The following is a 10,676-nucleotide window of genomic DNA, read 5'->3' on the forward strand; positions in this document are numbered from 1 at the left end:
AGGCGATTTCACCACTTTTTTTTATCTTGGTCACACAAGGACTGCTCTAATTCCAAATCTACAACACCTACACTCTTCAAACCTAGACTAAATTATTCTCAACTAACAGCAGAATATTTATAACCATGTTTGGGATTTGTGAAACGTTTATCTGATTTGTGAAATTGCAATAAAGGGCAATTTTATCACTTTTTTGTATCTGGTTTGCTGTAGAACTGCTCCAGCTCCAAAACTACAACCATGTTTGTGATTTGTGAAAACTTTTTCTGATTTGAGAAACTGCAATCAAGGGCAATTTTCACCCTTTATTTTTGTCTCGGTCACATGAGATCTGCTCTAATTCCAAAACTACAATACCCAGACTCTTCAAACCTGGACTGGATTATTCTCAATTACTAGCAGAAAATTTATAACGTTTGTGATTTGTGAAACCTTTATCGGATTTGTGGAACTTCAAAAACTGGCGATTTCACCACTTTTTTATCTTGGTCACAGGAGAACTGCTCTAATTCCAAATCTACAACACCTTGACACTTCAAACCTGGACTAAATTACTCTCAACTAGTAGCAGAATATTTACAACCATGTTTGTCATTTGTGAAACTTTTTTCTGATTTGTGAAACTTTTCAAAAAAGGTTGATTTCACCACTTTTTTGGATCTCTGTCATAGTATAACTGCTCCTCTTCCAAAACTACAACACCTAGACTCTTCAAACCTCGATTGGATTATTTGCAACTAATAGTAGAATATTTAAAACCATGTTTGTGATATGTGAAACTTTTTTCTGATTTGTAAAACTTAATAAAATTCAATTTTCACCCTTTTTTGCATGTAGCTCATATTAGAACTGCTCTAATTCCAAAACTACAACACCTAGACTCTTCAAACCTGGACTATATTATTCTGCTCTAATAGCAGAATATTTTAATCCATGTTTGGGATTTGTGAAACTTCACTAAAGTTTAGATTACTATTCACACTTGTTCCATGCAATTTTTTTCAAATTCAAATTCAATTCTAATTAAAACCACTTTATTAATCCCAAAGTGAAACTAAATGTTGGTGTAACTAATTAATTCTTCAAAGAGTTATTGTAGATGGTGATGGCTGCTGGAAGGAAAGATCTTCTGCAGCGGCCTGTTAAGTGAAGTGAAGTTTCACAAATCAGAAAAAAGTTTCATGAATGCCAAACATGGTTTTAAATATTCTGCTACTAGTTGAAAACAATCTGGTCCTGGTTTGAAGTGTCAGGGTGTTGTAGTTTTAGAATTAGAGAAGTTCTGGTGTGAACCAGATGCAGAAAAGGGTCTGAAATCGCCCTTCATTGAAGTTTCACAAATCACAAACATGGTTTTAAATATTTTGCTACTAGTTGAGAATAATTTATTCTAGGTTTGAAGAGTCTAGTGTTTTAGATTTGGAATTAGAGCAGTCCTCGTGCGACCAAGATAAAAAAAAGTGGTGAAATCGCCCTTTTTTGAAGTTTCACAAATCAGAAAAAAGTTTCACGAATCCCAAACATGGTTTTAAATATTCTGCTACTAGCTGAGAATAATCCAGCCCAGGTTTGAAGTGTCTATGTATTGTAGTTTTGGAATTAGAACAGATCTTGTGTGACCAAGACAGGAAAAAAGGTGAAAATTGCCATTTATTGAAGTTTCACAAATCAGAGAAAGGTTTCCCAAATCCCAAACATGGTTATAAATATTCTGTTAGAACAGAATAATCCAGTCCAGGTTTGAATTGTCTAGGTGTTTGTAGTTTTGGAGCTGGAGCAGTTCCAGTATGATCCAGATGCAAAAAAAGTGGTAAAATCAACCTTATTGAAGTTTCATAAATCAGATAAAAGTTCCACCAATCTCAAACATGATCTAAATATTCTGCTATTGGAGCAGAATAGTCCAACCCAGGAAAGAGGAGATAAGCTGCACATGCAGGCTGTTAAGTGAGATGCAGGTGATTGGTTTTCGTGATCGGTGATCACCAATCACATACGTTTTCACGGAAATCAGCTGATTATGATCAGTGGCCGATTCATCCAAAACCATGAATACTGGTGTCTGCCACAGGATTCATAAGTTTACATGACACAAATTTATGTTTATGTATAAGGATAATTATAATTCCTCATTCTAAATTGTCCTTTAGTAGAGGACGTTTGCCAGAATTAAGTACCAAGCGACAGATGAAGGATGGTGGGATGGAGTTATAGAAAACCATGGGAAAACCTTAGTAATAGAAATCAATTTTAGCAATAATGTGTCAAGAAAAACAAACAAAAAATTATCTTTAGAGCTTAGAACTACATGAAGCCTTTAAAGAACAAACATTAAAGGAGAAATAGAGAAATAATGTTTAATTCAAACAGGATCAATACAAGCTGATGACAAAGCAGAGAATCCTTATTTAACTTTTGCAAAGTTCCTGAATCTTCTGGGCCAGTCCCAAACAGTGTAAGATTCTCACCCTCTCTCTGTCAAGTTCTTCAGTACTCACTTGGCCTGACAACTTGGCAGAGAAGAGGATCAGGTCTTGCATAAAAAGTCCAACAGTACCTCTAGGTGCTGGAGGAATCTGGGTCAAAGTGAAGCCGTCAAACACAAAGTTGATCTTCTTAGTCCTTGGGAGACCTGCTTGACGTTCCTCAATCCATGTCAAAGGTCTGAAAAAATACAAACTTTACTTTAGGTTCTTTTGATGGTTTCATGATTGTGTTTGTCTCAGAAAATTCAATACAAATTATTGCAGTAAAGATAAAGGTAATTTTATTTATATAGCACATTTTCAGTAACAAGGCGATACAAAGTGGTTTACAGGAATTAAAAGGAAATGGAAAAAAATAACAAACCAAAGGATAGAGCAAAAGAAAAAGAATCTAATGTTGATCTAAAGCAGGGGTGGGCAACTCCAGGCCTGGAGGGCCGGTCTGCTGCAACTTTTAGATGTGTCTCTACTTCAACACACCTGAGTTGAGTTGGTGGGTTCTAGGATATTGCGAAGATAATCATTTGACGAACATGGAAGACGTTGTGGCCGGGCTTTTGAGCGATAGATCTAGGATTGTGGAACAAAACTTGGAGTGTGGAAAAGGCGGTTTTTGGCATAAACTGGTATGTGAATGGTTTGAATGGCAATGGAGATAAGTAATGAAGAAAATGGGGAATATGAAGGGTGGACGCCAGTGGGAAGAGGGAGAGGAAGAGGACGAGGAAGAATCAAAGTAGACGAAGGGAAGGGAATCAGAGATAGCCAAGGTAGTAAACGGGATTTAGAAGGAAGCAGTTCAGAGGAAGAGAGGGTAGTTAGGAGAAAAGTTGTGAATGAGGAATTTAAAGTAATTCTGAAACTTAAGAGTGACGAAGATCAGGAGAAAATTAGCCCAATTGGGGTGTCAAGAGAAACTAAAAAGAAAATAGGAGACGTTGAAATGGTAAAGATTTTGAGGGACGGAAGTCTTTTGATAGAATGTAAGGATATAGAGCAAAAGAATAAGGCCTTCGATGTGGACAATATATGTAAAAGAACAAAATGTTGGGAGGAAATAAAAAAATTAGAGGGGTGATCTATGGGATCCCTCTAGATGAGGATCTGGAAAAACTTAAAAGAGAAATATTGTTGGAGCAAAGGTGACTAATGTGAAAAGGCTGTCAAGAACTGTGGATGGTGAGAGAGTTGGGAGTCAGTCAATCCAAGTGGAGTTTGAAGAAAAAGAGTTGCCAATCAATATAAAAGTAGGATATATAAGTTTCCAAGTCGGACCTTATGTACCTCCACCACTTCGGTGTTTTAAATGCCAAAAGTATGGACACATTGTGGCAGTTTGTAAAGGAAAGCAGAAATGTCCAAAATGTGAGGAAGATCATAAATTTGAAGAATGTAAGGAAGACGTACAAGAGAAATGTAACTGTGGGGGAAATCATAGGGTTACGTACGGAGGATGCGAGGTAAGAAAGAGGGCTAAAGAAGTTGTGCAGATTAAAACATCTAAAAATATAAGCTACGCAGAGGCTGTTAAAAATGTGAAGGAGCAGGAAAAAGGAGGTCGAGCAAATGGGGAGTCAAACAACACGGCAATCTAAAATAATACCGGAAGAAAAGGTCACTTACTCAGTGGAAAATCTAGTTTTATTCATAGCTTATGTTATCAACTGTACAGATCAAGCTAAGCACAAAACCGAGAAGATTAAAATAATAGTGAGAGGAGCTGAAAAATTCTTGGGGTTTAAGGAAGATACATGGGAAGAAATAAATAAAAAGCTAGAGGTGGATAAGAAGTCGGGACCAGCAAGTGAAAGTAGTTTATGTTAATACTGCAATGGAACGCTAGGAGTTTGATAGCTAATGGACAGGAATTTAAAGGTTATATTGACGAGCTTGAAGTCCAACCAGATATAATATGTGTGCAGGAAACTTGGTTAAAATTAACATTAGATTTTGTGATTAGAGGATATGTTAGTAGTATAAGAAGAGATTGAGAAGAGGGAGGGGGAGGTGGATGTGGAATATTTATAAAACGAGGGATAAAATATCAGGTTTTAGGAAAAGGGAAAGAACTAGAATTTGTAGTAATTGAGGTATGGGAGCAGGGAGNCTTCAAACCTGGACTAAATTACTCTCAACTAGTAGCAGAATATTTACAACCATGTTTGTCATTTGTGAAACTTTTTTCTGATTTGTGAAACTTTTCAAAAAAGGTTGATTTCACCACTTTTTTGGATCTCTGTCATAGTATAACTGCTCCTCTTCCAAAACTACAACACCTAGACTCTTCAAACCTCGATTGGATTATTTGCAACTAATAGTAGAATATTTAAAACCATGTTTGTGATATGTGAAACTTTTTTCTGATTTGTAAAACTTAATAAAATTCAATTTTCACCCTTTTTTGCATGTAGCTCATATTAGAACTGCTCTAATTCCAAAACTACAACACCTAGACTCTTCAAACCTGGACTATATTATTCTGCTCTAATAGCAGAATATTTTAATCCATGTTTGGGATTTGTGAAACTTCACTAAAGTTTAGATTACTATTCACACTTGTTCCATGCAATTTTTTTCAAATTCAAATTCAATTCTAATTAAAACCACTTTATTAATCCCAAAGTGAAACTAAATGTTGGTGTAACTAATTAATTCTTCAAAGAGTTATTGTAGATGGTGATGGCTGCTGGAAGGAAAGATCTTCTGCAGCGGCCTGTTAAGTGAAGTGAAGTTTCACAAATCAGAAAAAAGTTTCATGAATGCCAAACATGGTTTTAAATATTCTGCTACTAGTTGAAAACAATCTGGTCCTGGTTTGAAGTGTCAGGGTGTTGTAGTTTTAGAATTAGAGAAGTTCTGGTGTGAACCAGATGCAGAAAAGGGTCTGAAATCGCCCTTCATTGAAGTTTCACAAATCACAAACATGGTTTTAAATATTTTGCTACTAGTTGAGAATAATTTATTCTAGGTTTGAAGAGTCTAGTGTTTTAGATTTGGAATTAGAGCAGTCCTCGTGCGACCAAGATAAAAAAAAGTGGTGAAATCGCCCTTTTTTGAAGTTTCACAAATCAGAAAAAAGTTTCACGAATCCCAAACATGGTTTTAAATATTCTGCTACTAGCTGAGAATAATCCAGCCCAGGTTTGAAGTGTCTATGTATTGTAGTTTTGGAATTAGAACAGATCTTGTGTGACCAAGACAGGAAAAAAGGTGAAAATTGCCATTTATTGAAGTTTCACAAATCAGAGAAAGGTTTCCCAAATCCCAAACATGGTTATAAATATTCTGTTAGAACAGAATAATCCAGTCCAGGTTTGAATTGTCTAGGTGTTTGTAGTTTTGGAGCTGGAGCAGTTCCAGTATGATCCAGATGCAAAAAAAGTGGTAAAATCAACCTTATTGAAGTTTCATAAATCAGATAAAAGTTCCACCAATCTCAAACATGATCTAAATATTCTGCTATTGGAGCAGAATAGTCCAACCCAGGAAAGAGGAGATAAGCTGCACATGCAGGCTGTTAAGTGAGATGCAGGTGATTGGTTTTCGTGATCGGTGATCACCAATCACATACGTTTTCACGGAAATCAGCTGATTATGATCAGTGGCCGATTCATCCAAAACCATGAATACTGGTGTCTGCCACAGGATTCATAAGTTTACATGACACAAATTTATGTTTATGTATAAGGATAATTATAATTCCTCATTCTAAATTGTCCTTTAGTAGAGGACGTTTGCCAGAATTAAGTACCAAGCGACAGATGAAGGATGGTGGGATGGAGTTATAGAAAACCATGGGAAAACCTTAGTAATAGAAATCAATTTTAGCAATAATGTGTCAAGAAAAACAAACAAAAAATTATCTTTAGAGCTTAGAACTACATGAAGCCTTTAAAGAACAAACATTAAAGGAGAAATAGAGAAATAATGTTTAATTCAAACAGGATCAATACAAGCTGATGACAAAGCAGAGAATCCTTATTTAACTTTTGCAAAGTTCCTGAATCTTCTGGGCCAGTCCCAAACAGTGTAAGATTCTCACCCTCTCTCTGTCAAGTTCTTCAGTACTCACTTGGCCTGACAACTTGGCAGAGAAGAGGATCAGGTCTTGCATAAAAAGTCCAACAGTACCTCTAGGTGCTGGAGGAATCTGGGTCAAAGTGAAGCCGTCAAACACAAAGTTGATCTTCTTAGTCCTTGGGAGACCTGCTTGACGTTCCTCAATCCATGTCAAAGGTCTGAAAAAATACAAACTTTACTTTAGGTTCTTTTGATGGTTTCATGATTGTGTTTGTCTCAGAAAATTCAATACAAATTATTGCAGTAAAGATAAAGGTAATTTTATTTATATAGCACATTTTCAGTAACAAGGCGATACAAAGTGGTTTACAGGAATTAAAAGGAAATGGAAAAAAATAACAAACCAAAGGATAGAGCAAAAGAAAAAGAATCTAATGTTGATCTAAAGCAGGGGTGGGCAACTCCAGGCCTGGAGGGCCGGTCTGCTGCAACTTTTAGATGTGTCTCTACTTCAACACACCTGAGTTGAGTTGGTGGGTTCTAGGATATTGCGAAGATAATCATTTGACGAACATGGAAGACGTTGTGGCCGGGCTTTTGAGCGATAGATCTAGGATTGTGGAACAAAACTTGGAGTGTGGAAAAGGCGGTTTTTGGCATAAACTGGTATGTGAATGGTTTGAATGGCAATGGAGATAAGTAATGAAGAAAATGGGGAATATGAAGGGTGGACGCCAGTGGGAAGAGGGAGAGGAAGAGGACGAGGAAGAATCAAAGTAGACGAAGGGAAGGGAATCAGAGATAGTCAAGGTAGCAAACGGGATCTAGATGGAAGCAGTTCAGAGGAAGAGAGAGTTAGGAGAAAAGATGTGAGGAATTTAAAGTCATTCTGAAAGTTAAGAGTGAGGAAGGTCAGGAGAAAATCAGCCCAATTGGGGTGTCAAGAGAAATTAAAAAGAAAATAGGAGACGTTGAAATGGTAAAGATTTAGAGAGACGGAAACCTATTGATAGAATGTAAGAATATAGAGAAAAGAATAAGGCCTTCAATGTGGATAATATATGTAAAAGAGCTGAGCTGGAGAAAACAATGTTGGGAGGAAATAAAACAATTAGAGGGGTGATCTATGGGATCCCTCTAGATGAGGATCTGGAAAAACTTAAGAGAAATATTGTTGGAGCAAAGGTGACTAATGTGAAAAGGCTGTGAAGAACTGTGGATGGTGAGAGAGTGGGGAGTCAGTCAGTCCTAGTGGAGTCTGAAGGAAAAGAGCTGCCAAGTAATATAAAAATAGGATTTATAAGTTTCCAAGTCAGACCTTATGTTCCTCCACCACTTCGGTGTTTTAAATGCCAAAGGTTTGGACACATTGCGGCAGTTTGTAAAGGAAAGCAGAGATGTCCAAAATGTGGGGAAGATCATAAAGAATGTAAGGAAGATGTACAAGAGAAATGTTGTAACTGTGGGGAATCATAGGGTTACGTACGGAGGATGGGAGGTAAGGAAGAGGCTAAAGAAGCTGTGCAGATTAAAACATCTACAAATATAAGCTATGCAGAAGCTGTAAAAAATGTGAAGGAGCAGGAAAAAAGAGGTGGAGCAAATGGGGAGTCAAACAATACAGCAAACTAAAATACTAGCAGAAGAAAAGGTCACTTACTCAGTGGAAAATCTAGTTTTATTCATAGCTTCTGTTATCAACTGTACTGATCAAGCTAAGCACAAAACCAGAAGATTAAAATAATAGTGAGAGGAGCTGAAATATTCTTGGGCTTTAAGGAAGGAACATGGGAAGAAATAAATAAAAAGTTAGAGGTGGATAAGAAGTCGGGACCAGCAAGTGAAAGTAGTTTATGTTAATACTGCAATGGAACGCTAGGAGTTTGATAGCTAATGGACAGGAATTTAAAGGTTATATTGACGAGCTTGAAGTCCAACCAGATATAATATGTGTGCAGGAAACTTGGTTAAAATTAACATTAGATTTTGTGATTAGAGGATATGTTAGTAGTATAAGAAGAGATTGAGAAGAGGGAGGGGGAGGTGGATGTGGAATATTTATAAAACGAGGGATAAAATATCAGGTTTTAGGAAAAGGGAAAGAACTAGAATTTGTAGTAATTGAGGTATGGGAGCAGGGAGATAAAATTAAAATAAATTTTTATAATCCATGTAAATTATTATCGTCTGAAATAATGGTGGAATTATTAGATTATTTGGAGGGAAGAGTAATTTGGTGTGGGGATTTCAATGCAAAAAGTACACTATGGGGTAATAGTAATGATAAAAATGGGCAGGTTATAGAAGAAGTGATGGAAAAGAAAAATTTAGTATGTATTAATGAGAGAAGGGGAACAAGAATCAATATAAGAACGGGGATGGAATCATCTATTGATCTATCAATTGTATCAAATGATGTAGCTGGTATGGTCAGTTGATAAAGAAACTACAGTAGGTAGTGATCATTATCCTATAACTATAAGGGTAGGAATAATTGGAAATAAGTATAAAAATAGAGGGGAGAGATTGAACTTTAATAAGGCAGATTGGAGTAAGTTTAGATATTTGAGTCAAATGTATTTAGAAAAGGTAGATTTTAAAATGCATATAAATGAAGTAAATGCAAGAATCTCAAAGATAATAACAGCAGAAAACTCTATTAAAACGTCAGGGAGTATTAATGATAAGAAAAAGGTGCCATGGTGGACAAGTGAGTGTAAGGAAGCAATTAAATGAAGAAATAAAGCCTTGAAGGTATTAAAACATAACCCAGTTTATATGAACTTATTGATTATAAAAGGAAGCAAGCAGTAGTAAGGAGGATTATAAAGAAAGCTAAGAGAGACTATTGGAGAAATGTTTGTAGTACAATAGGGAAAGATACAAAAATTGAGAAGATATGGAAAGTAATTAAAAAAATGAATGGTATTAAAAAAGAGTTTGATTATCCTGTATTAAAAGTAGAGAATGCTGACATAATTAGAGATGAGGATAAAGCTGAGGTAATGGCAAGATTATTTTGTAAGATACATAGCACAAATAACATTAGCGAAGAGGGAAGAAAAGGGAGAGAAAATACTGTTCTTAAGTATAAAAATTTAATACAGAGTGATGAAGAAATAAATCATTTTTTGAATGTTGATTTTACCAAAGTGGAATTAAATTGTGTGCTTAGAAAGACCAAAAATACAGGTGAAGATAAAATTTGGTATAGAATGATAAGTCAACTAAGTGATAAGTCAAAAGCTATAATATTTCTAATTATCAAAGTGGTTTTCATAAAGGGAGGAGCACTAATGACTCAACATTATGTCTTGAGCATGAAGTTAGAAATGATATGATGTGGGTAGAGGGTTTATTAATTAAGTTACACAAATTACACAAATTGGGGATTAAAGGAAAATATATGAATGGATTAAAGACTTTTTAACAAACAGGAAATTACAGGTAAGAATTGGAGTAGTTTCAGATAAATATCTAGTGGAAAATGAAACGCCACAGGGAAGTATTATAAGCTCATTGTTTTCTGTTATGATAAATGACATATTCAAAAATATTGGAAAGGATATGGGTTGTTCACTCTTTGCAGATGATGGAGCTGTTTGGCTGTTTGGAAAAGAGGGAAAAATGTTGAGTTTATAGTAAAGAAATTACAAAAGGTAATTATTGATATAGAGGTGTGGGCACTGAAATGGGGATTTAAATTCTCAGTGGATAAAACAAAAGTAATTATATTTTCTCAGAAAAAAACAAAAAGTAATAGATTTAAAATTATATAATCAAAAAATAGAGCAGGTAAAGAGTATAACATTTTTAGGTTTGTGGTTTGATGAAAAATTAAAATGGAATATTCACATTCAAAAGATTTTAGATAAATGTATGAGAAAATTGAATATATTGAGATTTTTGGCTGGTAGTGAATGGGGGGCAGACAGACAATTGCTAAAACAGATTTATACAGGAATGATAAGATCTGACTTTGATTTTGGTTGGTTAGTTTACAGTTCAGCAGCTAAAACTCATCTGGATAAATTAGACCAGAGGTTCCCAAACTGTGGGGCGCGCCCCCTAGGGGGGGGGCGCCGTGTCATTGCAGGGGGGGGGCGCGGGAAGCCGTCTGGATGAAAACAAAACAAAACATGAACACTGTATGCGCTGTGTTTTTACCTT

At 35.7% G+C, this 10,676-nt stretch overlaps 1 long non-coding RNA gene across 1 annotated transcript; it reads left to right on the forward strand.

Annotated features, from left to right (window-relative positions):
* Positions 1 to 2,899: 2,899 nt before the first annotated feature.
* Positions 2,900 to 10,382, forward strand: LOC106941898 (uncharacterized). The gene is made up of 2 exons (XR_001423480.1): positions 2,900 to 4,576; positions 8,633 to 10,382. It is a non-coding gene; the product is annotated as an uncharacterized LOC106941898 (long non-coding RNA).
* The last annotated feature ends 294 nt before the right edge of the window (positions 10,383 to 10,676 follow it).

Source organism: Poecilia latipinna, unplaced genomic scaffold (assembly GCF_001443285.1).
Source record: "Poecilia latipinna isolate Pla-1442-1.1 unplaced genomic scaffold, P_latipinna-1.0 Scaffold3927, whole genome shotgun sequence".
Classification (NCBI taxonomy): Eukaryota; Metazoa; Chordata; class Actinopteri; order Cyprinodontiformes; family Poeciliidae; genus Poecilia; species Poecilia latipinna.